Source organism: Pristis pectinata, chromosome 4 (genome assembly GCF_009764475.1).
Source record: "Pristis pectinata isolate sPriPec2 chromosome 4, sPriPec2.1.pri, whole genome shotgun sequence".
NCBI lineage: Eukaryota > Metazoa > Chordata > Chondrichthyes > Rhinopristiformes > Pristidae > Pristis > Pristis pectinata.
Window position 1 is genome coordinate 81,651,889 of NC_067408.1, and position 26,692 is coordinate 81,678,580.

The 26,692-nt window shown below is 38.9% G+C and overlaps 1 long non-coding RNA gene across 1 annotated transcript in view; it reads right to left on the bottom strand.

The window, feature by feature from the left end:
* Positions 1–1,025: 1,025 nt before the first annotated feature.
* The window catches only part of LOC127569866 (uncharacterized), a 42,703-nt gene continuing 17,036 nt past the window's right edge, over positions 1,026–26,692 (bottom strand). The window contains exons 2-3 of the long non-coding RNA XR_007956254.1: positions 5,290–5,457; positions 1,026–1,290 (exon numbers count right to left, since the gene is read on the bottom strand). This is a non-coding gene — a long non-coding RNA (uncharacterized LOC127569866). The remainder of the gene's footprint in view (positions 1,291–5,289; positions 5,458–26,692) is intronic.

Genomic DNA, 26,692 nt, shown 5'->3' on the forward strand with positions numbered 1-26,692 from the left:
CCTGAAATGTGGCAAAAGTAAATTCAACAGTAACTTTCAAAATGGAATTGGACAAACACTGCAAGGCAAAATAAAACACACGGAATTATGTGAAAGAATGAGGCAGTGGGATGACTCCGAAAGCTCTGTCAAAGGTCACCTGATGCACAGTGGATGAAATGACCTTCTTTGGTGCTCTGATCGATAATTTAAAATCAAATGGGCTGTGAAGGGACAATGTTAATTTGCTTAGTTGTCAAAGAATATCAAAAAAATATCTTTAAAAAGCCCAGAGAATAGTACCGGAAAAAAAATGAAATCCTGAGAACATCTTAGGGAAAGAGTGGGAGGAGATTTTTCACTGAAAGCATAAAATGTGTTTGGAGCAACCGCCGGGTAAAATAATTGAGCCAATCACTTCAAATTGCAGTTGGATTCTGCACTGGCAGGCTAATGGTAGTGAAACATTAAGAACTGATGGGTTGAACGGCCTTTTGTCACTCTTGAATTTTCTGATGTTCCACTGAGTGAATATATACAATTGGAGGAGTGGATGATAAGAAAAAAGCTATTTTGAGAAGGACGGAGAAATGGTGGAGCAGGATTTGGCTCTTCTATAATGGAACATGTTTTATTTTCCATCCTAGCAAATCTTCTAGAGCGAAGCAAATTGTGGAAGGTGTTGCCAAAAGCTGAAAGAAAATTGGAGACAAGCACATTTTACAGTGTAGGGTGAAGACAATTTCCGCAGGTAAAGGAAGGTGCTATTGTAAGGATGTGATCGTAAGATGGAGATTGCAACAACCGATATGTGCCAAGAAGTACATTCCCTGACTTAGAATGAGAGAAGGCAATTTCACAGAGAAAGGGAATATCTTGATAGATCTCCAAAATAAAAGATAGATTTAAATGCAAACAGAAGTACTAATGTATATTATTGAAATCCAACTCAGTAAATTTTGAATGCTAAGAGTAAATACATAATAGACACAGAAAATGAAACATAGGATGAGCATCTCACTGACTTTATTGGTCAGAATCAGAATCACATGACCTGAAATAAATAAATCATTAAATGCAGATGAAACAAACATCTGTTGCAGTCAGATGACTACATTTATATGTATAGATAATAGCTTAGTTAACATTAACCAATGTATAAAAAAGCAATGCATTTTAATTATAGCTTATAATAATTACGTTCTCATTGCCAAGCTCAAAGATTTTATGATTTAACACTTCAGAAAGAGCGTTTGAGTCACAGGAGTGTATACTGATCTTCCTGTCAGAATTTTCTTGCAAGAAGCTCTCCTGTGGAACACAAAAATCACAAAACTTATTTTCAAGAGAAATTATCTCAAATAAAGTTAGTAATCTTGTTAACTTATTTATATATTACTTTCCTACTTTAATGAAAAGGATTTGTAACAACAATGAATAATTAGTAGCAGATAGCTGGGCCCTTGTGGAAAATTACTGTGACTGTTAAATGGGCCAGCTGCATAGTTAGTTGGATATGGAATAAATGGAGCCACCTCTGAGCAATATCATCCAGCACATGTGTAATTGTGAGATGTGATCAAAAATGTATAAAGATGTGCATTTACTGTGAATAATCTTCAAATATCCCATCACTATAAACATTCACAATCTATGTTTGCCAGGAATAATATTCTGTGTCGGGGCAACTTGATCTTCGCAGGCGTATAGTGCTCATACATTTAAAATTACAATCTGATCACACTTGAAAAGCACATTTCTACACTTAATGAAACAATTCATTCATTATCTGTAACAGGTGCTAATGCAAAAAAAGATGCCAATACAGTTAAATTTCTTAAGTGATTCCACACCAGGTGTCATGTGAAAATTAGAGTTTTCAGCAAGTGCAAGATGTAAACAAGGAAAAAAAAGGATTTAAAGTAGAATCTGGAGAACAGATTACAATTTCTGAATTAGTTAAAGATTAAAACATTGGTGTATATTTGCAGCTTGTGACCAGCTCACTGCTTGTGTTCCTCAATAGTCCTTATCTTACTTAATATAAGTAATGGTTCACCTTGTTGGGTGAGCAAAAAAACCTTCAGCCACTGCCAGAACCTCAGTAAGTGGAAGCTTTAGAGGGGGTGCAGAGGAGATTTACCAGGATGCTGCCTGGAATGGAGAGCATGTCTTATGAAGAGAGGTTGAATGAGCTAGGGTATTTCTCTTTGGAGAGAAGGAGGATGAGAGGTGACTTGATAGAGGTGTACAAGATGATAGGAGGCATAGATCAAGTGGACAGTCAGAGACTTTTTCCCAGGGCGAAAATGGCTAACATGAGGGGGCATAATTTTAAGGTGATTGGTGGAAGATATAGGGGGATGTCAGAGCTAAGTTTTTTACACAGAGGGTGGTGGGTGCGTGGAATGCACTGCCTGCAGAAGTGGTGGAGGCAGATACATTAGGGACATTTAAGAGACTCTTAGATTGCCACATGAATGACAGAAAAATGGAAGGCTATGTGGAAGGGGTTAGATAGATCTTAGAGCAGAATAAAATGTTGACACAACGTTGTGGGCCGAAGGGCCTGTACTGTGCTGTAATGTTCTATGTTCTAAATTTCCATAGTGTAATGGTTATCATGGTCAGTTAGCATATGACAGGCCTCTGGTTTGACACCAGGCAGAAACATTCTGAAATCTCCGTTTCATCGAGGGCCGAAGGGCCTGTACTGTAATGCTCTAACTATAGAAGAGACTCATGGATGGGCTGGAGCAAGCCCCGGCCACAACACACCTCTGAAAAGCCATCGACAGACTGGCCAAGCTTTGCTGTTTCCTCAGAAGCACATAAAAGATAGAATGAAATAAGTAATTAAAACATTTAAAAATTTTTTTAAAACAAATCACCTAAAGGCACTTAAAACACCTTTAAACAATTAAAACACAACACAAAATATTGAAAAGTAGAATTAAGAAGAAAATAAGAGGATACAAACCCATTTTATAGTGTAGGCTCAAGACAATTTCAAAAAGGAAGGGGCATTTGGTAAAGATGTGACCATAAAAAAGCACAACTGATAAGTGACAAGAAGTGCACTCTCTGATCTTAGAATCTGAAGGTGGAAATACACAGAGAGAAAAGAAAGCAGCCTTTTGATGGATCTCCAAGAAAATTGGAAAGTGACATAAGAAATTAAAATCCATGCAACTTACTTTCCTGCCCCACAGCTGTACAATTACCACTCATGTGTGGCATGGTATTTAAAACAGGTTCCCCTGCAGAAATGTTCATGAATTCCTATAACCCCTTTCTCCACCTTTAGACTCCATGAGGATTCTAGCTGCGCAACCCAGCGAGATGTTGTCAGAAGTTGTCAACTGGCAAAATCAGAACTTTACACTCTCCAAGTTTGCCAATGGCTACAAAGGTAAATAGCACATTTGCATGCAGAACTACCAACAAAACCCAGGAAAATCTGAACTATTCAAGACTGTGATGCTTGTTTCCTGGTAGTGGCTGAATGAAGGTCAGTTGATGATGAAGTGCCACAATATGAAATTTGTTTTTTTAAAATTTCAGTATGGGTGTTGCGATAAAAGCTAAACCATAAGAGCTGTCATCATTTGGTTTGGAAGGGTGGTATGATGGTGCAGCTGAGAGAGCTGTTGCCCTGCACCTCCAGTGACCCAGGTTCAATCTTGACCTCTGGTGCTTGTCTATGTGGAGTTTGCATGTTCTCCTTCTGAATGCGTGAATTTTCTCCAGGTTCTCTGGTTTCCTCCCACATCCCAATGACATGCAGGTTAGTAAGTTAGCTGGCTACTGCAAATTGCCCTTCCTGTGCAGGTGATTGGTAGAATCTGGAAAGGTTGATGGGAATGTGTGGAGAATAAAGACAGGATTAGTGCAAGATTAATGTATATGGGTGGCATGGATTTGGGAGGACAGAGTGTGTGTTTCCATGCCGTCTAACTCTATGACTAATATTAGTTTTTCAACCTTGGACTTGACTGGAGCTCAGCTCTTTTAATGGTAGAAACAAAAAGATTAATTTCTGAAATTCTTGGTAATTTTCAAGATTCTGATCAGCACTTAGTGTTGACCTGTTTAACCAGCAATATCAAGAATTTAGAGATAATGGCTCAATCCCAGTTATATACAATTAAATTATGTAAATCATCCATTACTGCCAGAAGTAACTGCAGTTTATAATGACAGTAGTTAATTTGGTCTGGTGATAAATTCCATTGTTCACACATAGAAAATTTATGTCACTGAAGTTGTAAAATCATATATATGGATTTTAATTTTAAAATGGGTTATGTTCTATACTTTTTTGAATTATAATTTATACTTAATATAATTGAGTGAATTTCCATAATGTTAATTGCACTAATTAATCTCCTATGGCTTTGAACATGGGTACTGAAGGCTAAGTTGAATTTCCAGGTCAAGTGGTGTTAGAAGGTTGGGAGATAATTGGATCAGTTTGGAGGGTGGAAAAAGGGGAGCAGGACAGGCTATGAAAAGAAGGGGATTATGGGAGATGAAGTGGGAAGGACAAGTAGAGAATAAGGAGAGAGAAGTGAGCAAAATAATATTTACTTCAAATAATTTGGCTTCCGTTGACTCTGTCGTATCATATTATATTACTTAATGTTGTGCTGGTTGTGTTGCCTGCAGGCACAATACATGTGTAATATGTTGGCCACAGACCATTTCAATATACAGCAGATACACCAGAAAAATTGCCTATGGATAAACAATGACGCCTAGCACGAGCACATATCACAAGCTGGGTGGTAGAAGTCAGTAGACCCATCAGAATTATTTTTAATGCACAAGGCTTCTGCTGAGTCCATCGACCCTTGTATCCACATTTCTTGGATTTAGCTCCACATCAGGAATCTGAATTGTCAGGTTACATTCATAATCAAGATCTCCATAAGGTAGGCTGAATGGATAACTGACATGGGGTTATTGGTGAGTTGTGTGAAGATATTTAAATTATGAACTAGCTGTTTTTGATTCTCTTCAGTACACTTGGACGGCTTATTGAGTGATGAAATGCAATTTAATGAGCTTTTTTTATAGATCGGGGGCACCATTTGATGCTCTTCTGTAATGTTGCTAGTTTTTACGATAATGACTTTACTGCACAGATACATTGATGAATGTAAACCAAATTAACAAAAGGTTCCAGATTGACTCCTGATCTGTGCTGTGTAAATATATTTCAAATAAGGATCTGGTTGGGAATTATGCTGGATCTGTTATTAGGGAAAGAAAGAGAGAAAGCCAGTTGGAAATTTTGGTTCTACTCACTGTTCATCTAATATGTGAATATATTCACATGGGTGAGATGGTGACAGTGGAAGTCCATAAGAGTCATAGTTTTTTTCGAATTCTGTGCTCCAAATGTGATTCATGTCCTTTCAAAATAAATGCTGACCTCCAAAACAGAAAATCCCAGGCTCAAGATTCATGAGAAGACTGGAAAGAATAGGAAAACAAAATAGGTGTTACTGTGTTCTTAACATTCACTGAGAAATTAAGCCTTTGACACAAATCCTGATTAAGTAAATTATTACCATTAAATTGCAATTTGCAATGTGAATTAATCACAGGTATTAAATATTACTGTGTGAGCAGAGGACAGTAGTTAATTTATTAATTATGTGAGAGAATAGACTAATTTGCATTGATTTTGTACAGCCTTTTTCAGTATTAAAATTAAGTGGCATTTAAGGTGCATTTGAAATGGGATTTATCTCCAGCTTAAGTAGCAGAAATGCTTCAGCTTTTTTTGTTCTATAACATTCGATGGATGTAACTTATAGAACTGTGATTTATAAAAGTACAATGATTTATTGATATCACCTGCTAATGCAATTTGATAAGAATCTTTGTACTTGCAGCTAATATAAACTTGTAACAGCAATCATGGTTAAAAAGACTTAAAATATTAAACAGATTGAGATTACACTCCATCCAAATATCTTGGTATGTACCTTTGGACAACAAAGTCTACTGACTATTGACATATTCTAATAGAAATGTAGAATTGTTTTATGTGTCAGAATGTTCGTAAAAAGAATTGCAAAGAAAACAGGAAATTCATATTTCATAAATGCTCATGGAATTACACAAGGACACTAATATGAGGATGTGCAGCACTGTAATATAAATGTATGAAGAGTACTGGCATGTACATGCTGCAAAAAAACAAACTGTTGAAGGAACTTGGTGGGTCAGACAGAACCTGTGGAGGTAGAGTGACAGTCAACATTTTGGGTCGAGACCCTACATTTTGAGTGAGTTATGTGCTTGGTCTCCAATTGCTCAGACTGGACCACAGAGAAAGTTCTGTGATTCAACCAACTTTGTTTCAATGCTTCTCAAAATTCCCTAATGATATAAACGTTCAGGCATTACATAACAGTAGGGACAGAGGCTTTAAATTTTGGTGAGATTAAGCTAAGTTTTTCCTGCATAATTTGCAAAAAATAAGCCAAATAAGTTCATAATAATTTTTGTGCAAAAGACCTCGTAAAATCTTCGACTGCATATCATCATATCTTGTTGGGCAACTTAAACTCCCCTGGGTCTCATTTCTTCCCCAATGGAATTACACCACTCCAGGCCTGTTCTGAAAAGCAAAGGTCAGCTCCAGCTTCTTTTTCCATAGTCAGCCACCACCTTGAAACCTCTGCTCCTACTCCCTCACCTCCAACAACAGCTGTAAAGAGCATGCAATTGATTTCTTGTCAGGTCAGAATTTCTCACTTGTTCCACTTCTTAAGTCCTAACCCTTTGTTTCTTCCAACTTCCTCTGGTGATTCCTATCCACTTCCTGCCTTCCCAGCCTTGATATGAGCTGACATTATAAGTGGTTCCCTTTGATCATGCAACGATCCTCCCCTTTTCAAACTCAGTGTCATTATTATCTCTTGAAAATATCACCCTTTTTTTTTCAAACTCCTTTTCATCAATAAAATCTTGCCTGTGTTGCAGCCACCCAAATCCTTCCCCATTCCTCCTGTAAGATCCTGTCTGAATTCACTATTAGATTTCTATTCCTCTACAAGGCATACAGTTCTAAGTTGCAATTGCCTCCCATCAAAAAATTCCTATCCTTCCATTTGTTTCCAACAGAACAACAGTGACTGTACTTTTGCAGTACTATGTTGGCTGTGAATCACCTGAAGAAATTGTGAGGTCATGAAAGATGTCATATATTTCAAGTTCTTTCTTTCTTTACTATGTCTATTTCCACCTTTGCAACATTGTCTGTCTCTGCCCCAATCTTAGCCTAGTCACTGAACTTGTTCATATTATCTTTGCCTGAAGTTTCATCTATTCTATGATCATCTTGTCGGTATTCTATTCTCCATAAGCCTCAGTTTATCAAAAACTGCTATATTTATTTTATCCTACATCATTTTCTCCCCTCTCATCTCTGTCTTCTGTGGCTTGCCTTGCCCTTTGTTTCCCTCAAGGTTTCAAATTTAAAATAATTATTCTCATGATCAAATTCACACCTGGATTCACTTGCCTCTGTTCCTGTAACTTCGGTTCATGCTTTAACCACAAGCAATCCTTTGTATTCTGACTCTCCCTTAGATAAACTTTTGACAGCCAAGGCCCAGACTCCCTACTCTTTGCCCTAGTAGACTGTATTCTCTAAATCCTTCTAGCTTCCTGCTTTAACTTTGACCAAGGTGTTGGTCTCATTTCCTAATTGTTCTTTCTTTGACAGGCATCTCTTTGTTTCATAGCTCTGCAAAATGCCTTTCTACCTCTTACTCTGTCAAAATCACAATTTAAGTACAAGCTTTGTAAACCACTGCAGTTTAAAGTGCAGGATGAAATTATTCAGCTTTATCAGAAATTTGACTCAATCAGGACTCACGTAAACTTTTAAAATAAGAAAAGGGAATGATGAAATTACAGATATTGCTCAATTTATAAACTTTTGCTGCTATGCAATTGACTTTTTGGGGTACATGTCTTTGAACTACAAATCTATTTCTTGCAATAATGTGTAGAGCGCCACTCTCTGGTCACAAGAATACACTATCATGCATTTCACCCAACCTTTCTGATTTATGAAAGTTCACTTGATGAAATGTTTTCCAGGAACATTTTCCTTTTGTAAATCATGGATTAGCAATAATGCATAGTGGACCCCAAGAGATGAATTACAAGGAAAGATTATTCATCTGTTTAAGGGGTCATGTCAAGTTTACAAGGTATCAAGAGGAACTGATGGGTAGAGACATTTTCGAAACAGTAGAACTAGTTCTTTTAGGATGGAAGTTAGGAAACACTCATGCAAAGGCTGCCAGAAATGTGGAACAAATGGACAAATAGCTATTGATTATAAATTTACATATAATTGTTTTTTGTTACCTAGAGTATTAGATGATACAGTGCAACAACGGGTAGATGGAGTTGGTTCGCAGATCGGCCATGATCTCACTGAATGATGGGACAAGCTCAAAAGGCTAAGTGATCTGTTTCATTTTCTGTGCTCCCATTCATGGTGAAGGCAGGTCTACATTTTGGGGATATCCATGCTTTACCAACCAACCTCATGGAAGTATTTGAAGAAATTGCAGATAATGGAACTGCAGTGGGTCATGTTTACTTAAAATACATTTGATATGGAATTAATGGCAAAAATAATGGGATGTGAAATCCAGGGGAATGGATTTCAGCATGGATAAGTGCAAGGTATTACATTTTGCTAAGAAAAGTAAAGATAATGCCTGGAAAATGAGAAGCTAAATGTGATAAAGGGGGAAGGGATCAAAGCGCTCAAAAACACAAAGCACTAGACATAGTGACGTAGGTTAATGGGGGAATCAATAAGCAAGTCAAGAGCTTGGGTTCTTTTCCTAGAGGACAGAATTGAACCAAATGATCTCAAGCTTAAAAAGTAGAAGCAGGAGTAGGCTATTCAGCCCCTTGTGCCTGCTGTGCCATTCAGTAAAAACATTGGTGATCTTTGGCCTTTTTCTGACCAATATATTGTAAATAATTCATTGAATGTGGCTGGATAGAAAGATGGACATAGAAAAAGGAGGGGGATGAAAGATTTTTTTTTACCCCGAAATTGTGCCGTGAGATGTGCTTCACAGGGACATGTATTCCAGATGCTCTTTTAAGTTCATGCAAAAATTTTCGGGCAAATATATTTGAATTGTAGGTGATACTAAACTGACGTAGTTAACAACTATGATGATGATCTGTAATATTTGGCAAGAAATTAATCATCACTCAGCATGCCCACATCAACACACTGCACCCTACTTCCAGAGCGCAATCCATTGAAGTTAAGAATTGGAATTGGTTTATTATTGTCACTTGTACTGAGGTACAGTGAAAAACTTGTCTTACACTCCATTCATACAGATCAATTCATTGCACAATGCATTGAGGTAGTACGATGTAAAAACGATACAGAATGCAGAATAAAGTGTCAGAGCTACAGAGAAAGTACAGTTCAGGGAGACAATAAGGTACAAGGTCACAACGAGGAAAATTGTGAGGTCAAGAGTCCATCTTATCATACTAGGGAACTGTTTAATAGTCTTATTACAGCAGGATAGAAGCTATCCTTGAGCCTAGTGGTACGTGCTTTCAGGCTTTTGTATCTTCTGCCCGATGGGAGAGGGAAAAATAAGAGAATGTTCGAGGTGATTGGGGTCTTTGATTATGCTGGCTGCTTTCCCGAGGCAGTGAAAAGTATAGACAAGAGTCCATGGAGGGAGGCTGGTTTCCATGATGTGCTGAGCTGTGTTCTCAACTCTGCAGTTTCTTGCAATCTCGGACAGAACAGTTGCCATACCAAGCTGTGATGCATCCAGATAGGATGCTTTCTATGGTGCATCGATAAAAATTGGTGAGTGCCAAAGGGGACATGCCAAATTTCTTTAGCCTCCTGAGGAAGCAGAGGCACTGGTGAGCTTTCTTGGCCATGGCATCAATGTAGTTGGACCAGGACAGGCTACTGGTGATGTTCACTCCAAGGAACTTGAAGCTCTCAACCTTCTCAACCTCAGCACAGTTGATGTAGACAGGAGCGTGTGCACTGCCCCCCCCCCCTTCCTGAAGACAATGACCAGCTCTTTTGTCTTGCTGACATTGAGGGAAAGGTTGTTGTCATGACACCATGTTACTAATCTATCTCCTTCCTGTACTCTGACTCATCATTATTTGAGATGTGGCCCACTATGGTGGTATCATCTGCAAACTTATAGACGGAGTTAGAGCAGAATCTGGCCACACAGTCATGAATGTATAGGGAGTACAGTAGGGGGCTGAGGACACAGTATTGTGGGGCACCAGGGTTGAGAATAATCGTGCCGGAGGTGTTGCTGTCTATCCTTACTGATTGAGGTCTGTTGGTCAGAAAGTCAAGGATCCAGTTCTAAAGGGAGATTTTGAGTCCCAGGTCTCAGAGTTTGATGATGAGTTTGCTTGGAATTAAGGTGGGACTGGAGTCAATAAACAATAGTCTAACATAGGTGTCTGGGATAATAGTGGTCTTCTTAAAGAAGGTAGGAACCTCAGATTGAAGCAGGGAGAGGTTAAAAATGTCTGCAAATATCCCCGCCAGCTGATCAGAACAATATCTGAGGACACAGCCAGGAACACCATCTGGGCCAGATGCTTTCCACAGGTTCACTCTCCGGAAGACTGATTTAAGTCCTCAATGGTGACTGTGGGTTCAGGTGCATTGGTGGCTGACAGGGTGGGTGGTGACATTCTAATCCCCTTCTGTTCAAAATGTGCATAGAATGCGTGAAGCTCATTGGGAAGGGATGCGCTGTTGTCAGCAATGCTGCCCGACTTCGTTTTGTAGCCCGTTGTATCACATAAGCCCTGACGTCTGGTCTGGGACTTGATTTTGGATTGGTATTGTCTCTTGGCATCTCCAATAGCTTTATGGATGTTGTATGTTGATTTCTTGTAAAGGTCAGCTTTACCTGATTTGAATACCACACCTAGACTTCAGTATGGAGTGGATCTCCTGGTTTATTCATGATTTTCAGTTTGGGAACATCTGGATTGTCCTCTTGGTAACAAAATTAATTTCTGAAGCAGAATAAATCACATTGATGCCACTATATGGTGTGCTTGGCACAGTCAAATTGGGATGATTTTCAAGCCGATTGAACTTTATCTGTTACAATTTTGCTTTCCTGCTAGACAGGCTAGCTTGATAACTAATTCACTGTTGGTAATATCATTTTGAAATATGAATAAGCCAAAGAAATGATAAGATTTTAAATTGAATAGAACAGTAAAGAAACCCGAGAGCATAGGTACATAAGCAGTGTGCATACATAATAATCCTTAAAGAGCTGAACATGATTTAATTTGAGAAAAGAAGCCAAGATTCAGGTCTTAAACAATGACGGGCATAGATGATGCCAATAGAAGCAATCTGCCTGACTTGAAGTATAAGCAAGGAACTAGAGGACATGAGATTAAGATGACAAAGCTCAAGTGAGACCCCTAGATTAAAAGATCAGTTTATCATAAATATAGGGATATATGGATATTGCAGAACACCTGGAGTTATCATTTAATACTTCTCAAGTAGCTAATGAGCCATTTAAACATCTTAAACTTCATTAATCCATGTGTGCATTTTGGAAATGCTTTGTCATACCGCTCAATGACAAGTTAACATGGTGACTTTCATGCAGAGGGGCTGCATATTATTAAAATGCCATCAAACACAACAGCACTTCCTGTTTCCTACTTACCAGGTGGTTAAAGATTCTCACAAACTATATATTAATGTTGTAACTGTGTAGTGTAGGGAGTGGCCAGAAGGTTGGGGGCAAAGGTTAAGGCCACAAAAAATGACAGTGCATTGGAAAACATTTGTGAACCTGCTTATTTATGGATTTAACCTTAGTGTATCAGGCGACAATCAGATAATCCTTCTGTAGAGTTGAGTTGACAATTTAAATATGTTAAGTGTTCATTAAGAACAATGTTACCAGCTGTTTTGGAATTTAACATGGATTTCATGGGCATGCAGGATTGCACCAGTGAGAGAGTGCATCGCCATTGCAAAGGGTTGAGAAGCTTGCAAGCAAATCTGGCAGTCATTACTGCAGCCTCCAACTGTTGATCTGAGCAACTATTACAAGGGTTGTGCTGGTTCTTTACTTAGGAGCTTTGAGGCAAGCATGTAAAGCATTTGAACTAGCTTTGTGAATTGTTCAGTTCAGTCTCAATACACTGGTCAATGGACATTGCAAAGCTCCAGGACAACATCACCATCGCTGGTGCTTCTGCAGTGATGCTGTAACAGCCAAATGAAGCTCTCCATGGACAATCACAAGAATCTCAGGAATAGTTGTTGGCCATTTCACCCATTGGGAGAGTAGATCATGGAGAGATGCAGCTCATGGGAAACCAAATACTACATACAGCATCCATAGGCAGTGACAGTGACTGGCAAACCCTCAGTTCATTGTGACAGGTAGTGGCAGATTTCTGCAGCCTCCTATTAGCACACCAGGTGCCTGCTGTCCCTGACGGACAGCTTCCACTGATGGCAGTGAGTAATGACTCCCCTCAACTTTAACACTGCATGGTCCTTCCAGGACTCTGTCAGAAGCATATAGTAGTATAACACAACCAGCAGCTCATAATTCTCTTAAGGAGGTGAGAGTTGTCCTGTTTTTAAGGGCTGATGCTTACATCAACCATACCACTGCTGAGAACTTTCAAGGTCAGTGGGACATTGGGTTTGCAGCTCTGATTGGCTTGCCACAGGTACAGGGTGCAACTATCTGCACACACCCTGGAGCACAACACCTTTCCTGACAGAGTCACACTTGCATGTTGTCTGAGGATATGACAGTTTGAAGACAAAGAACACCCATGGTTGACTGTTCCCCATCGCTCAGCATCAATCCCTGTTCTCAGCATCACAAACAAGGTAAGAGGCCACTTGCCGTACGGCTACCATGATATCGCAGACCAGAAAAGTTCATAAAAATATTTTTATGTGTATTGAAAGAACTGATACATAACAGTATTACATCAGGAAAGAAGCAAAATATGGGGAGCTATTGAAAGGAGGACAAGGGGAAGTGCTTTGATCAAGTTTTAGTTTCCATGTTCCCTGCGACCATCATCACCCAAATTGCCTGTTGGCATTTCTCTTCTAGCGATTGGCTTCTCATCGCGCTGTTCTCTCTGGCTGTTAATGAATTACTTTCAACACATACAACATCTCAAAGGCATTTGGAAATGTTCTTGGAGAAGAAAGGAGTAGAGGGGGTCTAATAAAGGCAGATGGGATTAGCATAGACGGGTCTCATGGTTGGCATGGACGAGTCGTGCCAAAGTGTCTGTTTCTGTGCTGTACAGCTCAGTGACTCCATCGCTACCACCTGCTTCTGTTCACTTCTGATGTGTGAGTCATTGAGTGAATGCCAACTACTTGTCTAATGAGGTCCACCAAAGTGTGTATGCTCAAGCTAGTGTATGGTTGTCATCAGTTTTGTCTTGGTACACCTCAGGGTTCATGACCTCCTCTGAGGAAGAGTCATCATTGTCCTGTTGCATGTCCTATAGGACAGGTGAATCTCTTGGGAGGTTAAGGAACTGAGTTAGAACTGTCAAATTAAGATTTTTACATTATTATTATGCAAATGATATTTTTTCATTTGCTGCTGACTTGAAGTCCTGTTAAATGAGTGTTGCGTGGAATGTGACTGCATGAGAAAGAATTCTGTCACCAGGTAGCTGTGAGATCCTCATCTCTGTGACCCTGAAGACCAGGCATTCTGTCATGCCAGTTATACACAGGGCTATTTCCTCTGCAGAAGTGACTTGCAAGGTACCAAAAGAGCCACTGTCAATTCTCTGCTTCTCTCTGGGCTTCTGAGTTCTCTTCGGTGTGAAGAAAAGGAGGAGACCTCGGAATGAAAGTAAAGCCACATATGGAACAAATGGATGAAGAATATTTGTTGATGCTCACTGTGAGGGTGAGGCAGGACTTTGCATAAAGATTACTTTGCATGTCAGCAGTAGCTGGATAGATGGCTGTGAGGAGGGGAAAAAAGGGTACTTGAAACGTAAATTGTTGTGAGGAGTGATGGCCTGGAATACATTTAAGAGGGTAGACTGGGTGGGGTGGCCAGGAGTAATACATACATCAGGATGTAAGCAGATAAGCCACAGTGCTCACTTTTCCTGATTGTATGAGATTATTAAAGCATTTGCAGCACTGAATCCAAGAGTGAGGAACCACACTCTGACTTTTGAGGCTACCTCCAGCATACTTTCTTAGTGATACCGGCATATTTGAGCAATTTATCACAGTAACTTGGGCAATGATGGCCTAAACTCTGGATCTGAAACAGAGTTGTATATGCCACCGTTGTGTCCACTTTACCTAACTGATTTGGAAACACATAAATGATAGGTTAATGCAATGGCTGAGCTATAGGAACTCCTACAAATGTGCTGCAAAAAATATTCACTCTCCTACCTGTGGGCAGCCTCCACCACTGCCAACTAAGTTCAAGGACCGCTCTGTAATTCATCTTACATTGTTGGCATTATTCATTTGTTGTCTCTTCACTGCCTCCAAAGACGTATGATAAATGTACTCTTACTATTTCATTTTCTTCTACAGAAGGGGAATAACTGAATAAGAACTGCAATCATTCATAGAACCACTTAGCACCCAACTTGCCTCTTGGCACAATAATGATCACCTTGAGGGATGAAAGCTGACAAAATACTTGTGATCTAACAATTTTTTAATAAAACTAGTCAATTCTATTTCCATATTATTATCATGGAAGAGTGGCCTTTTTCAGTTAATTGATCTTTAATATTACCTTTTAAATTGTTGACTGGTTAACATTGATTTGTGAAACCTCCTGCATCAGCTTGTGTCAATGGGAAAATCCATTTCAAAAGTGTTGATATTTAGTTACAATCCTTCCAGGTGGATATTTATTCTCTCAATTTCTGAGAGGTTTCCTGTGTTACATCATTTTTCTGTGTGTTCCTCCTATGTTTTATCTTTAACAGGCAAAATTACTCTTTTGACGGTTATAGTGGCATTATGGTTATCAATGGACTGCAACCCAGAGACATGTTCATATCCCAACATAGCACTTGGGGAATTTAAATCCAGTTAATTGAATAAATTATATAAGTCAGGAATACAAAGTTAGTATTTGTAACAACAATTGTAAAGTCAGGGATGGAAGTCTACCATTTGTATCTGGTTGAGAACTAATCTAACTCCAAATCCATGAATATGTGGTTGACTGTGAAATAATTTATTAAGTCCCCTTTGTTGTGGTTATTTAGGGATGGATATTAAATTTTACACATTCCAGTAACATGTACGTCAAGTAGGTGAATGAAAGAATGTTTTCAGTCTTTTTCTTGGCCAATTAATGCATTTTTGAAAGGCAAACAATGCAAAAAGTAGCTTCAATCTCTCTCACCACAGCAGCTTAGTTGCTCTTTCTCTCCAGATACCAACACACTTCACGAACACCTTCTTTGTCATTGGATTCATCAAATGGAGAATTTTGTCCTCAAAAGGAACACATTCCATCTGTTTGCAAGTCTAATTCCGCAGAGACAGTGATCTAGTCTCGGCATGCTTAAAGCAAGCTGAGAGTTGAGGCGCTGCAGGCTTATCATCAACAAGCAAAAATTTTGACAACTTGTGTGTTCACAAGCCTCAAACTGTGTGTTGTTTTAAGCTACACAACGTCTTCAATCCACTTTACATTTGTAGTAAAGCATCTGTTATAAAAAGTATAGAAAGAGTGATAGAAATATAATTTATGGATTTGTTAACTTCAAGATTGTGCTAGACTAATTCAATTAATCTGTTAATGAAATCAACAGGTTCCATTGGAGCACAGAAATTATTAAAATTTAATTGAGCAGCAGGGCAATTTGCACCTTGTATGAAATATTGGGATTTGATTTTTATATACAAAGGGGAAATAAAACAGAAAAAGGGCACAAAAAGCTGCAACTGCAACCTTTGCAATTAGTATTTAATTTTTAAGCTTTTAACAATGTCAGTTTTGAATTAAATAAGGTAAAAATAAGCTGGAAGCACATGTGGAATCATTTGTTGATTGGAGTTTTGAATCCTCATCTAAGGAATAACGAAAAACAGCATTGTTTTGTTGAGTGTTATGAAGTGTGTATAACTTGGTAACCTGTTTTTGTCTCTTTGAAGTCCACCAACTACTGCAGAACAAAAATACCAGTTTATGAATTTTAAATCGACTATATGGCCAATGTTCCATCAGAAACAGATTTCAATTGACACCCTCTGGACTCCTGAATGCCACTTCATTGTCACTCAGTAGATATAGATATGGTCACTGCAGTGGTATTCAAAAGGAATCTAAACTACAGTAAGGGAATTCTGAAATCAAACTCGTACCCATTTTAATCTTTGGTCTTAAGAGGTTTAACCTTGGAGGAGACTGTGAATTTATCAACTTGTGTGTGCTTGTTAAATTTCCCTATTGCTGAATTTTGCAGGTGCGGATCAAACCATCTGCTGATCTCTTAGGGCGGGTATGGTACATTGCCTTGTCTAATCTCCACATCATACACACTTTCAATGTGCAGAACAGATCGAAGCTTTGCAAACATTGTGGACAGAAGGCTTTATAGAATAAAAACATAATATGCAGGAATACACAACAGGCCAAGCAACATCTGTGGTCTTAAATCAGAATTGTTGAGAGATAATTCTTGTTTCTCTCTCCACAGATACTGCCTGCCATGCTGAGTATGCCCAGCATTTTCTGCTTTTATTTTATATTTCCATAAAATGCACTTGCTTCCTTTTTGATTGAGACTTACTTTCCAAGAGGTCTTGAAGTTCAGCAACATCTAGGAGAGTTTATGAGATTCATTGTCTTTTGCACATATTCTTGGAACTGGGAAAAGTGAGAGGCAAAACACATTTGCAAGAGCAGACCCCGGGTAATCATTTGGCAGGACACCTCCTCTCATTGTGCAACATGATTAGAGCTTCCAGTCACCTGCCACTTTAATTCTCTGTCCAGCTTCACTCTGTCCTGCCTGTCCTTGAGCTCCTATCTTAAACTGTTCCAAAGAAGCCCAACGTAAGCACATGTGCCTTCTCATTAGTTACATTCTAGACCATATCAAGTTCAACAACTTTAAAGATTAGTATTTCCAGCATTTTTATTTCAGATTCCAGCATTCATATTTTTTTTTCTTTTGGTAGCTTTAAGTAATTATTCTGCTTTCTCCCCCAAACTGTTTTTTGATCCTTTACTTCTCCCATTACTAGGCTCTTTCACCTTACACCATCAACCTTTTTGTCATGTAATCTCTCCTGCCTCCAATCTTCATGGATCTGCCCCTACCCCTGCTTCCCCTCTATCTCAAAAACCTGATTTGTTTCTAATTTTCCCAATTTTAATGTAAACCAACTGACCTGAAGCACTAGCACTGTTTTTGGCTCTCCACATATGCTGTCTGAATTGCTGACAATTTCTGGCATTTTCTGCTTTTATTCCAGATTGCTAAAGTCTGCAGTTATAAAGCCATAGAGTCATATGGCATGGAAGCAGATCGTACAATCTATCAAGTCCATGCTGATCATCAAAGACCATATAATAATCCCATTTTATTATCCCCACATTCCCATCAACTCCCCCTGGATTCTACTATTCAACAACACAGTATGGGCAATTTATAGTGACCTATCAACCTACCACTCTGCATGTCCTTGAGTTGCTTTTCTGTCTATTCTTTTGACTGCACACACTGTTTTGAAGCAAAAACATATTTTGAAAAAATATATATCTAAACTATACTTTATGAAAACAATGCTAAGATTTTTAAGAAGCAAGCTGCTAATCAATGAAAGGTGCTCTAAGCAGTTTTGAAAGCAGTAGTAAACAGCTCTTATAACAAAAGAAAAAGAAATGAAAGCCAAGAAAGAAGCATTGGTTATCAGTGCCGGTGGTGCCTAACTTTTCAGAGGAATAGCCTGGACCAGTTACCTCAACTGTGGAGTGAGACAAAAAGGTCAGAATGGACGTGTTGGGCAGAAGGGCCAGTTTCTGTGTTGTACAACTCTACAACAATGTATATTTAAAGCATTAGTTATCAACCAAAATAATGTTTAGACATTCAGTCTACTCCATCTATGTTGCGTCTGTCTGAATTGTGGGGCAAATCCACTGCTCTCTCTTTCATGTCAGTTTCTTCCTTTTCTTTCAGTCAGGTCCCTATCACTCTCTGTTCTGTCTTCTCCCTTTCCTTCCTTAAATCTCTTTCTCTCTTTACTTTTGTCCCATTTTTGATTTTTGTATGCAGTTCCATTTTTCACTTTGCTTACTACTTTAATTTTTCCTTTTCCCCCTCTTTATCTTTGCTTTCACTTTCCGATTTTTCCTGTTACACATTGTCTTACTTTAGTTTTGTATCAGCAGGCTGCTTTGAAACAGGAGCATCAGGCTTCCCGCAGGTTAGTGGGGGCAGTCTTGGGATTCAGGCTGGAGACATTTTTTTCTTCTTAGTTGGTAAATTGGATTATTGTTGTCATATGTAGCGAGGTACAGTGAAAAACTGAGGCCTTGGGGTCGTGGACACTTTGTTTCCACCAGAATGTTCCATGATGACCAATGAGCTCCATGTGGAATCCATAGACCCCGTCACAGGTAGAATATGATAGGCAGCTGAGTGTGGGTTTAGATATTGCATTTGTTTCTTGCACTGCACCCCCTCCCCATCAAAGGAAGAATCTGCAATTCCCACATTGGCCACCTCAAAATGCACAAAATCAGAGTGGAGGCAAGTCACCCTTGATCCCGAGAGACTGCCAAATAAGAGAAGGAACAGAAGGTTTGTGCTTGGCTTCCATGACCTTTCGGAGAGTTTAAAACTACTCAATGCCCTCCCAGGTGCTTCTCTGCCGCATTTCCTTGAGTTGAAGATGCGATAATTTTTCAAGGAAGCTTTGAGGGTATCCTTGAAGCATTTTCTCAGCCCTCGTGGACTGAGTTTGCCGTGACAGAGCAGGGAATAGAGTTTTGAGAGTCTGATGACTGTGTGCTCAAAGAAACAAAGATAATAGCAACAGGAGGTCATTCAACCCTTTGAACCTGTTCTGACATTCAATATGATCATGGCTTATCATCCAAATTCAATACCTTGTTTCTGCTTTCTCCATGTAACTTTTGATCCCTTGAGCTCGAAGAAAAATATCAAGCTCCTTCTTAAATATATTTAATGATCTGGCTTCAACTGCTTCCTGTGGTTGAGAATTCCACAGGTTCACACTCTCTGGGAGAAGAAAATTCTCCTCATCTCAGTATTAAATGACTTATCCCTTATCCTAACACTGTGACATCAAAGTTGATTGAGTGGGATCAGAGCTTCAGTGTTGGAAATGCTGAAGATAGCAGATTTCTCTAATTGGGAACTGGTGGGATGGGATCCTAGATATGACATGAGACTGCTCAGAGAAAAAGGGTTGTGAGAATCTTTAGTAGAAAGTGATTGAGGGGTAGGACAGTGCTGTTGGCTTAAACAGGTTCAGCAATCCTGCATGAATCTTTTTAATGAGAGTTTTTCTTTGGCTTTCCCTTCAACAGGCTTGTGAAACATTGACTTTCACTTTCCGATTTTTCCTGTTTCACATTGCTTTAGTTTTGTCTCAGCCGGCTGCTTTGAAATAGTAGCATGAGGTTTCCAGCAGTTTAGTGGGGGCAGTATTTGGACTCATTCTGGCAGGATGGCTCTCAAGTGGACCTGAAAGGGCGATGACCCAGTGGACCATGTAGGGTGAACCAGGAGTAAGGATGGCCAGAGCGAAGGGGCAACGGACCAAGAAATGCGCAACAGTAATTGGGCGAGTGCAGGGTGAATGGAAGTATCCCACGGAATGTGAAGATGGTGCGGTCCCAGCAGGGTGAAGCAGAAACAATCCATGTAAATAGGGTTATTGTAGATAGTACAAGGGCGGCATGGACATGATGGGCTGAAGGGCCTGTTTCTGTGCAGTATGACTCGATGACTTTTGTGCAGATGGTTTTTGTGAGTGAGATAAGCACTGTGAATAAAAGGTCCTTGTGGTTGAAATTCCTGCTGACAGGACAGTTGACTTGCCGGCAGGAATGAAACCAACAGAGAATGCTTCCAACTGTGTTTTGTATTCATTTTTCATGATCTGGATGTCACTGGCGAGGCCAGCAATTATTGGCAATCCCTAATTTCCCATTGAAAAGCTGAGGACCATGTCGGGGACTTTTTTTAAAACATAGGTTGGGTCTGGATTCACATACAGTATAAACTTAACCAAGTAAGGATAACCAATTTCCTCCTCTGAAAGGCATAAGAAAACCAAATGATAATCCAATATTTTTTGTGGTCATCATTACTAAAACTGGTTGGTTGTTTCAAATTCTAAATCACTACTGAATTTAAATTCCTGAAGGAGGAGTTTAAACTCAGGTCTCCAGATAGTTTGTCTACATCTCAGGACTACTGGAGCAATAATTTAACCACTGCACTACCTCAGTATTTTAGTAGTAGTGGAGTAGTTGTTTCACTCTATGTATTGCTGCTTTATTCATTTCCTGTTTTCCCAATGTCCTTACCCATTCTGAGGTATCAGTCAGCACAATTATCACAGTAAGTTTCAACTCTTTCATGGTTAGCTTTATTAAAAAATAGAGCAGGACTTTCTTGCAGCTTCTCGCAGCTGCTGCTGACACATGGAGCAATAACGGACACACCTTTTGCATATTCTTTAATGGCAGCCCTGCCTCAATTCAAAGTGGTGGGGCACTCTCTGGCAGCTTGCCTCACGTGACAAAATGCTATCACACGAGTGGGCTAGATTAAGCCCGGTTCATGAAATGGCTCAAAAAAAACCTTGACTGTAATCAAAATCACATCCAAAGGCTTAGCTAGCTGTCAAACTTGTCAAGTACTTTGCATGTTTCCGGATATTCCTGACATTCAGAAACACTTAATACTACCAAAAATCAATTGAATTTCAAAATATGTTAAGAAATAATTACTCTTGCCCTTTAAGTCACTCCCAAACACATAAAAAGAGTTCTAAACAATTAAAAAAATATAAACTGTCTGTTACATACCCTCCCCCTGGCTGCTATTCCTCACCATTCAAATACATAGGTTTGCTGTTCCTGTGCCAGGATTAATCTGCCCCAGCTTCAGGAGGCACACTCTCCAGTGTGATTGCTTGAGGCTCGCCACTGGTCCTATATTGGTTTGCAGCCTGGAAATCAACAGACTGGGAGCAATTTTACAACTTCTGACTTTGCATTCGAATCCTAAACTTCCTGACATTTATAGGCTGGGGTGGGGTGGAGGTGGTGACAGGGTTAAGTGTTAACATTTCAGCACGTAACTGCCAGCATCACCCAGAAAGCTCCAAACCGGCCTATTGATTAAGCTCTTCATTCTATTGATAGTCAGTCATTAACTCCTGAATTTTACTTTTCCAATATTTCTGCCCTTTTTATTTTGACCAGCACTATTAAGGATCCTTTGTTCCCTTTTTTGCTAAAGTCACATTTTGTTCTTGGATATTGACTACAGCATACTCAGCTAAACATTAAAAGAGAACTAGATTTTTTTTCACTGAAGGATGAACATCGGGTGAATGTATCACTTGTAAAGCCTTAAACTTATGAATAAACAGAACCAATGAGAATTGGTCACGAATATTAATAAGAGGCTCATGGATAATTTGAAAGCAATTAGGGACGAGTTCATGAGGTATCAATCAGATAAAACATCTCTGTACAGAATAATCTTGTAGGACTGTGTATGTCAGAAGATCAATAACCATAGATCCCATTTTCAGTACCTGTCTGACTAACAGCACAATTCTATCAGTAAAGCAACCCTGGGATTGCCTCGGGTCCTCATTCAAACTATACAATTGTATGTTCACATTCTACTATGCGAGAAAATATAGGGGGAAAATATAGGGGGAAAATATAATTTTTGCCATTATTGTAAAATTGCTCCTATTAAATCATCTGTCCTTTATACAACTCCCAAAAAGTTGCTAGCATTGAAATTAAGAACATTTGAGAGAATTGTAAAACATGAGCAATTTAATATTTCCCTTGAATATTGATGTAACACCAATATATTTATAGTTCTATGTAATGGGAAAGAACATTTACAAGTTATTTTCAATTTTCTCTCTGATATTGCAAATGATACAGACGTATGAAGTTAAGGACACCATAACTAACCAAAAGCAAGCAGATTTTTAGTTGTTTGAAGACCTGCATGATCCTACACTTCAGATTTCCAAACACATCACCTTCCTATCACTCTGATTGCCTAGAGCCACTCTACACTTGCCTTTCCAAGCACCGCTGAGATCCTAATCATGGCTATATCACCTCTGCATTTGATTATTTCAGTGCTCTCTCAGAAAGTTCCATTTCACAGAAAACTTGGATATCTTTATTCTGTCCATTTCAACTCCAAGGTGACCCATCCTTCACAGAATCACAGGATAGTTACAACATGGAAGAAGATCATTCAGTCCATCAAGTCTGTTCAGGTTCAATGTAAGAGCAATTCAGCTAGTCCCATTCCCCTAACTTTCCTCACAATGGCCCTGCCAATTCTTTCCTTTCAGATACATAATGCTACAATTGAATCCATCTCCACTACTCCCCCAGCAGTACACTCCAAACCCTAATCACTTGATGTGTAAAAACAACTTTCTTCTTATCATTTTTGGTTCTTTTGTCAATCACCTTGATCCTATGCCTCCTTGGTTCTTGACCTCTCCGCCAGTGGGAGCTGTTCCTCTCTAACTGCACTGTCTATACCCTTCATAATTGTAATTATTCCAGTCAGTTCCCTAGCAACATCCTCTGTTTCAAGGAAAGCAACCCCACCTTCTCCAATCTACCCACATAACTAAACTCCTTTATCCTAGTAATAAACTTAATAAATCTTTGAAGTCTTCACAGCCTCCTAAACTGTGGCACCAAGAACTGGACACAAAGCTCTATTTGTGGTTAAACTAGTAATTTGTCATATGACTATCTTGTTCTTTGACTCTATGTCTTTATATATAAAGCCCAAGATCTTCTACGCTTTTTTATCCGCTTTCACAACTTGCCCTGCCACTTTCTCAAACAATGCACATATAACCCCAGATCTGCAGAACATTTCAGTTCACAGAGTGAACCTGAGCATTCAGTTGCCTCTTTAAAGTCTCCATCCTACTCTCACTCAGAACCTGTGGTCTTTGACTTCTAAGACTATTCCAACAAATCGAATGTTAACTCAAGGGACAATATCTCTTCTTCTGACAAAATGCATTAGAGTCCCCAGGAATGAACACTGAATTCAACAATATCAGACAACCAACCTTTCCTTTTTTATGTAGAAGCAACCTATTAAATGTTTCCGGTATTATCGTTTATTTCAGATTTCCTGTAACTGGTGTGTTTGGTAATTCATAGCTCCAGGATTGTTTTGACTTTACTATTTTCTTTCATTGCTCTTCAATTATATCTTTGCCACGCTGTTCAGTTGTGATTAAAAAAACCCACCCCACCCAGCCACACCATCACCATTTTTGTCATTTAGTCTCTCTTGGTCTCCATCCTATTACAGATGGTCCTTTTGCTTTCTCCACCCTTCCCCTTCACTTTACCCTAAAACATGTTCAATTTACAACTTTCCCTAGTTCTGATGAAAAATCATCAACCTGAATGTTAACACTGCTTCTCTCTCCATGGATAATGCCTGACCTGCTCAATGTTTCCAGAATTTTCTGCATTTGTTTTAGAATTGTATCCTCCATATAACTTCTTCTCATTTCTTTTTATCAAAATACAGCACTCCACTTTTCTCAGCATTAGATTTTATCTGCCACCTATTGCCTACCTCCTTGATATGGATTTATTATCCCCATCATAGTTCATTATGTTCAAGTTTTGTGTCATCTGCAGATTTGAAAATTTTGCCTGTACACTCAAGGTCAAATCCCCTAAAAGCCCAACGTTATGTGTTTTTTGCTGATATCCGTGTAGCAAACAAATGTCCAGAAATTCAGCCATTTTCCAATTGTATAATTGAGTCAACATGTTAGTAGTCTGTCTCTGAAATTGATTCTAAGATTTCAAAGGCATGAATCTCAGAGGCGGTCTAGAACATAGCCGTGATATTGGACAGCGTCAGTATTGCTTCAGACTAGTGGTATTCAATACTCAATGGTATAAAAATCCAAATTGGATGTTATCACATAGTTCATTTTTCAAAGGCAGGCCTGAAATCGAGAGTCATCAGGACCATCGAGGAGGACGAGATTAAAATGTCTTAAGTAACATAATATGATAACTTTTGTTTTAACTTCAACAGCAATATCACAAAAGAAAAGCACTTAGTCCCTGGCACCATATTGCCCATCAAGGGCAATCAAAATGAATGCCTTCACAGAATCAAAGTCTGGTTTTATGGCACTGATATAAAGGCAGAGACAGCTTCTGAAAAATTTCTCATCTAAGGATTGAGCAGAATGAAACCATCAATGCACAAAGCTGGGTTTAGTTTAACTTACCCAAGTTGTCACATCCAGTTTTGTCAAAAAGCTGTTTTTTTTTTTGAAATTTGACATATTGAGCTTGAGAAATTTTGTTGCATTTGATAGATACATTATATTCTAAACCTTTTCATTTAGTGTTGTTAAGTGTGATACATTATTCTCTGTTGTCCGGTTGCGAGAGGTTGATTTTGATTGGATATTGTTGATTACCTCTGTATAGAAACTTGACTTTACAGATAGCTCCTACAAGTAAACTACCAATACTTAGTCCACATGTGTGGTAAAAAAAATATACATATGACACTGGGCAGGATTTGTTGTCAAAAAAATCTGGGGACTATTGCTGTTCATTACTATTTATGCAACATCAGGCAAAGGGCAGATGCAATGTTGAAATTGAACACTGAAAAGTAGAAATAAAACCTGCATTGCTCTGCTGTTAGCTTTGCCGAAATAGCATTTTGTGGGAATGCACAGACAAGGATTAAATTTCTGTTTTAGTATGGTTGATTTAAACATTATTGAATACTCACTTCATAAGAAAGATCATCGTCCCCCAACCTCCTTTTCTTCTGCAATGTTCTCAAATGTGATCTAGCCTCCCACATTTGTTGCATTTTACTCAGAAATCATTGTATAAGATCTTCCAATTACCTTTCTGCTCCTACTGCGTAATACAACAGCTTTGTTAAAAATCACTAATGTGATCAATGCAGAGTTAATCTATTCTCTCCTGTCCTTCTCAAACCATCTCCAGCCTTTGACACTATTATTCTCCACCAAAACCCCTCCTTAACTGTTATGTATTTAAGTGGGACCACCTAGTTTCATTCTTAACTATCCAAAGCCAAAAAGATTCACCAGCAAAGGTGTCTCTTCTCCTGGCAGTTACATTTTGTCTAATGTCCCTCAAGAATCTATCTCTGTCCTGTATGGGGAATACATACATGCTGCCCGTGGCAACATCTTCTGAAAACGTGGCATCAATTTCTTCATATATGTGGATAACACTCAGCTCTACCATAGAACAATACAGCACAATACAGGCCCTTTGGCCCACCATGTTGTGCCAACCTTTAAATCACGCCTAAGACTATCTAACCCCTTCCTCCCACATATCCCCCTATTTTAAATTCCTCCATATGCTTATCTAACAATCTCTTGAACTCGACCAACATACCTGCCTCCACCACCGCCCCAGGCAGCGCATTCCATCTACCATCCACCCTCTGGGTGAAAAACCTTGACAGGACATCATTAGGGCAGTGAAGTTGCAACATTGGAATTTTCAGATAATGGCTAATCTTAGATTTACCAGATCTACAACTTTAAACTACATTATTGATATTGCTCATGGCAACAACGCCCAGTTTTCCCTTATTGCAATATAATGAGCTTGCACTTTCAGCAATTTGTTAAGCAAAAATTGAAAAATACTAAATATGCAGACACACTAATGGCAATTGCTATTGGATGCCCTCCTGCAGCAAAACTTGCTTTAACGTTGCATCTGGCAAATTTAGTTCCCAGGAGGAGCAATTAATAAAAGTAATTTGAGGCAATGAATGGTCTAACAAGGGTTTATTGCAACACAGCAGAAAAAGTAGGAATCCCTACCATTGGATAAATTTAGTAAAATTAGGAATGGCTTTGACCTAAGAGTTTCACAACTACAGCTTCACAGGCCTTCTGATATGCTGTCAGGTTCACTGCCACCTTTCATCTGTCACTGATTGACTTGAGTGCCTCAAGAGTATTAACTAAAATATGCCACTTCATGCCTCAGAGAATAGTCTAGCCTAGGCTTGTTCTGGGTCTCCAGATTCAACTACTCAGTTGCTGTTATGTGTTTTTTTTTATCCTTCAGTAAACAGAAATAACAACTGCAAATTTCATTCACCTTGAAGACAAAAATAAAACACATTAACTGCCATAGACAGCCAGTGGAAGAATAAGTGTTTTCTACTTAATTAATTATGCTCCTACATATCATTTATATATAGGATCTATGACAGCATTCATTTAAATATTAAATATTCCTCATTCAGATTTCCTAGTTCAAAATAGCCAATGCTGTTGTCCAAAATATTACCATGT